Below are 5975 nucleotides of genomic sequence, written 5' to 3' on the forward strand. Positions count from 1 at the left end.
GGGCCCGGTTGCATGAAAGCCCTTATGCTAAGAAATCCCTTAGTTATAAGGTTAAGGGAGCCCTTAGTGAAACTTAGGTTGCAAGATAAAAACGTAAGGGTCAACTTAAGGAACCTTAAGGCTGCCATTAAGTATTCCCCTTAATTATTTAAGTGTTCCCTTAAGTGTTGCTACAAAGTCCTTAGTAACCATTTCACCAAAAGAGCTCCCTTAAGTCATCTTAAACTTAGTATCTGCAGGATTTTTAAACTCAAATGTAAGACTTAAGACATTTTTTAAGACCTGCACAAATAAAATATCATATATGAGCACAGTAGGGCAATGACTATGGTAACATATTAAACTGTAAAATGACTGTAAAAAGCATGACTTACAGGTTTTCACAAAACAAAGTTTTATATAAATTTTTAAGTAAATGGACGAGTTGTATCAATTATTATATCAATTTAAACAATTATTATTAATCAATTATTACATTAATTACATAACAATATAAATATAATTTGTCTTAATTGTTTAGATTTTTACAATGCATTATCTTGTTGATCCACCTGTTCACATTTACAACTCTGCGTGTTTGCAGCGTCAAAACATGGGTTAATTTTCACATTTGGTAAATTTTCCGTCATTGGTCAGCAGGAGGCGCTTTTGCTACAGAAACAAAGCGGTTTCCTCGGTAACCACTGTACAAAAAGCAGTGCAAAAACAGGCAGCGCTCGTGTTTAATTAATGTTTGTGTGTGTTTTAGTTGGTTAGGTTTGTATTTCATTATGTTCTGTTTATTGTCATAGATATGTGTACATATCTGTTTATTGTGAGATGTAGTAACTATAGTACCCGCGGCGCCCATTGCCGTATGTTGCCAGAAAATACTATGAAACGCTTAGTATAAACACTTAGGTAAGGGTGACAGTTAAGACGTTTGTTGCAATGCTCCTAAAGAAATCCCTTACCTCAGGGATTTATTCCCCCTCAGGGATACCCCTAAGTCAAATTACTTAAGGACTTTCATGCAACCGGGCCCTGACCCTCCCATAGAGAGCAAGGATCCTAATTTTGGAGAGTATCACATACGTAAACAACATATGCAACGTATTAGGGCTGAGCAAAAAAAAAAAAATCGATTTTTCGATTAATCGTTTTTTTTAAATGACATCGATTCGATATCGATTCTCTGACAAGAACCAAGAAAGCAATATGTGTGAGTTGCAATGCTCAGGTGAAATGCTATAGTAATATTACAAATCTGCGGAAACATTTGACATCACACATAAGGTGCCATGATCTCCGCAATGAATGAATGGCGGATGGCGCAGCAGACGCACTGTATTGTTTACTACACACATACTAAAGCGCGGATGACGCTCGCGGTGTTTTCAGCTTCTGCCGTCTCACTATATGATGATATGAACACGAATGTCATTCCAGCTGCTCTGAGAGTCACTTATTAGCATTTTACCGTTTCATTTGAGAAATCTACCGTCATATCACATACACAGCAGCTGGAAGTTCTTTACGGCAACCCGTCAAAATAAAAGTTTAGTTTAACGTTAAACTGTCAGAATATATTACTATTTAGCAGTCTTAAGAATTTCTACTACTGCTACTAATAAATATTAATAAATCTTTATTTTTAAAGGAATAATCACATTTGTTTTCTTTTTAATTTTAACAGTAAACCTCTGTTGTGCAGCACTTTGTTTGCCAAAAAAATAAAAGGGTTTAATTTTCATTTGATTAGGATAAATTAAATTAATGTTTTATGCCTTCATCTGATTACCAGAGAAATTAAGCAAAACATTTTATAGGGCCCTATTATTGTTTAAACAAAAGGACCCTATATAAAAAAAAAATAGAAAAAAAAAGAATAGGTTTAAAATACAGGCCTGTGGCTCTTTATTTCTTTTTATTAATTTACCATTTGTAAACTGATGTTTACTGTTAATTTTTTTGAAATATCAATAGCATTTGTATTAAAACTATATTCACTGAATGTAATCAAGAAAATCGAGAATCGAATCAAGAATCAAATCGAATCGAGAGCTTGTGAATCGAAATCGAATCGGGACATCTGAATCGATACCCAGCCCTACAATGTATGTATGCGGATATGTTGTTTACGCTTTGATCTGAGCGTAAACAACGTATCCGAGTACATACGTTGCATACGTTGTTTACGTATGTGATACTCTCCAAAATGGCGCTACTGGGTGATGCGGAGGAGACGAATTGTTGAATAAAGTCGCTATTTTTGTTTTCTCTGCGCACAAAAAGTATTCTCGTAGCTTCGTGAAATTACAGCTGAACCACTGATGTCACATGGATTATTTTAACGATGTCCTTGCTACGTTTCTGAGCCTTGATCATGTTAGGATCCTTGCTGTCTATGGGAGGGTCAGAGAGCTCTCGGAATTCATCAAAAATATCTTAATTTGTGTTCCGAAGATGAACGAAGGTCTTACGGGTTTGGAACGACATGAGGGTGAGAATTTTCATTTTTGATTGAACTATCCCTTTAAATGTCCGGTTTTAAGCCAATAAGAGCATGTCTATACAATTACAATTTATTTCTGCACTGGGGTGCTGCAAAATTAGCTGTTTAGCTATCCATGCTTTGAACATGTGTGGAACGATATTGAATCATACCATACTGCAACATGTCCTAAAAAAAATACTACCATTACTTGCCTACCTTAGTTGGTTATAAGCTGGTTATAAGCTGGTCATGTGCTGGTCCTAAGCAACTAGCTCCTGCTCAGGGCCAGCTCATAACCAGCTAATAACCAGTTTAGGACCAGCTCATGACCAACTAAGGATCAGCTTAAACCAGCTCAAACCAGCTGCCATGCTTCAAAACTTACCTAACCAGCATATGCTGGTTTTTTCAACATGGTGGACCTTCTGTCCTGGGCCTGGATTTGAGTGTGGCCCAGAAAGCAATCATTTTAATGGAGAGGGAACAAATTATGAGTTTGGGTCCTTTGCATTAGTCAGAGGGTCTCTTCTTGTCTACGTGTTTTGTTCCTGGCCAGAAGAAGTGGCAAAGTAGACCTGACAATAAAAAGCCTTTATGCTGACAGTCAAAAGTCTGGCAACAAAAGACTGAAAAGAAACTGTGAAGTAATGAGACACTAAGTTGTGGAAAAAGTATTGCACAAAGTGACGAAATCACCTCTTGACGATGGACATCTCATCAAACCCTTTAGTGCCGACAGGTCTGATGAAAGTTTTGAAATGGTGTAGACACGGAGCAACTGTGCCTTAATCAGATGTGATGGCACGTTTCTGATCTCAATGTGGAAATGTTGCGCAACCAACAAAATATCATCACGTTGGGAGTTAAGGCTAGAAACTGAATAGGATAGAAGAGATGGAATTGCTTGTCAATTTATCACATTAATCCTATTTAGGACATGTTGAGAAGTCGTCTTTTTTATTTTTATTTTTTAAGAAAATAGGAACCAAAGAGGCCCCCATGGAATCCTATATTCCTGTATTGATTGTCGAGAAAAATTGTATTGATGACCAATGAATGGAACTATAAGAGATGGAGGGATATTCTGCATTGCTATATATTTGTCTACATTTCAAGCAAGGTCACCCTCAGTAAATAGATTCACCCGTCCAATCACAACACAACATGCAGCAGGAAATGAGAGACACACTCCCATCAACAGTAGCTTCTTCAGCAGCACACTTACAAACCATCAGACAAGCTACAATTCTTTTAATGACGTTGTGCAATTACCATGTCACTTCTGCTTATGCTCGCTGTAATGAGGGGAGACAGGCCATTTTCCACAAGCCAAACACACACACACACACACACACACGCACACGCACACGCACACATAACATTATTGAGGAACAACCAGTTTGAAGATATGTTATGTTTCATTTGGAGTGTGAAAATATGATTTTTGTGTAAAGCAAGCATATACAGGTGCATTTCATGTCATCATGTCATATTTCCCTCCATTTTTGTATTTATTTATTTATTTTTAGTGTGTGTGTTTCTTTATTTTCTTGACCCAGAAAAGACCCGGACATGTTCTCGGCTGATTTTGTGAGATTTACACATACATAAATTCAGAAACTAGGTCTAGAATTCAGAATGAAGATTAGAGACACTCTAAGAGAAATTGAAACAGCACCCACTAATATCACTTGAAAGTATAATAAAACCCATTGGCAGTTATAAGCCTCTTCTTTGTGATAAATGTAGGTGTCTGGGTTTGTGGACACTATAATCATTCCAGCTTTTAGAAGAGACAGAAAGACAGAGTGCGTGAGAAAAATATGTGTTGTGGCAGAGAAAAACGCTTTGTACTTGTGTGTGTGTCAGGTTTTGACCAAATGCCCTTAATGAAAGTAAAACCTGAAATTATATACAATGTGAGAACCTCTCAGTGGTTCCCAGGAGGATAGTAACTTAATAAAAAGGCTAAATTATGCGATAATTAATATCTAAAAATGCAAACAACAGCCATTCAAATACAGTGAACTCTTCCTTTTTTTAACAATAGGGGGAAGGAATAGTGTATAGTAATCTTAAGGAGCTAATATTTAATATAAATTCTGATATATCCCCATTGAGAAAGCTAAAGAAATGTGTGTGCTTTGAATGAGCTGTTCCTGTCTTCACGGTCTCATGTCCCCGATGACATTTCTTCAGTGAAACAGAGGTCCGATTCACTGGCTTGAAGCATTCCGTGTGAAGAGACAAAAATCAATACAACAGGCAAAACAACAAAAATGTAACACATAGTCAGAAAAGTGCAAGTGTGGCTGAGAGTATTTTATTATGCTCTGTGCCTGACAAGAGTTTTATAATGTGGTTTCTCTATCAAACGTTCAGACGAAGTTGGATTACTGGGAATGTCAATTCATATTGAAAACAATGTTGTTTTTAATGTCTTAACATTAAAGAAATAGTTCACCCAATAATTAAAATTTGCCGAAATGTACTCACCCTCAGTTCATCCAAGATGTAGATGAGTTTGTTTCTTCATCAGAACAGATTTGGAGAAACATAACATTGCATCACTTGCTCACCTATGGATCCTCTGCAGTGAATGGGTGCCGTTAGAATGAGAGTTTCTTACAAATACACAGCTTTTCACTTCTCAGGATGTTAACTGATGGACTGGAGTCTGGATTACTTGTGGATTATTGCGATGTTTTTATCAGCTGCTTCGACTCTCATTCTGACGGCACCCATTCACTGCAGAGGATCCATTGTTGAGCAAGTGATGCAATACTACATTTCTCCAAATCTGATGAAGAAACAAACTCATCTACATCTTGGATGGACTGAGGGTGAGGACATTTTCAGTAAATTATAGTTTCTTTAACAGCTCTATTTTTATTCGATGCATGCATCAATTTGCACTGGCTACCAGTAGCTGCTCGCATTAAATTCAAGGCATTAATGTTTGCCTACAAAACCACCACTGGCTCTGCACCCATTTACCTAAATTCATTATTACTGCTAATAGAATATATTCAGAAAACTGTCATATTTTATTTTTCCATTTACAATATTTACCAAATAAATATTATAATATTAAAAATATCAAGTACCACAGCCATGACTTCAACTGACATTGAGGGAGCACCATAGTGGAATGCATCTTCCCCAAAATTAGTTGTCAATAATATGTTTCATTATAAGATTATTTAAAGGGGTCATATGATGCGATTTCAATTTTTCCTCTCTTTGAAGTGTTACAAGCTCTTGGTGCACAAAGAAAGAAGGCGTAACTTTTATTCTCGCTGTAGTATTGTTGCTGCCGCCATGTCGTGGAGACGCTGTGTTTCGTTGTGAAAGCGAAACTACTTTGTTTGGCCTTCCAAAAGAGGACGATATCCGCTTCGTCATGCCTGGAGCTGATCCGTGCTGGTTGCTGAGGAAATACATAAACTTCGCTGTGGATCGCCGGATCGGCTTTCACTGTGGACGAAGCGGAGTCCAG

Source organism: Sinocyclocheilus rhinocerous, unplaced genomic scaffold, assembly GCF_001515625.1.
Source record: "Sinocyclocheilus rhinocerous isolate Xijiao unplaced genomic scaffold, SAMN03320098_v1.1 scaffold1376, whole genome shotgun sequence".
Taxonomy (NCBI): domain Eukaryota; kingdom Metazoa; phylum Chordata; class Actinopteri; order Cypriniformes; family Cyprinidae; genus Sinocyclocheilus; species Sinocyclocheilus rhinocerous.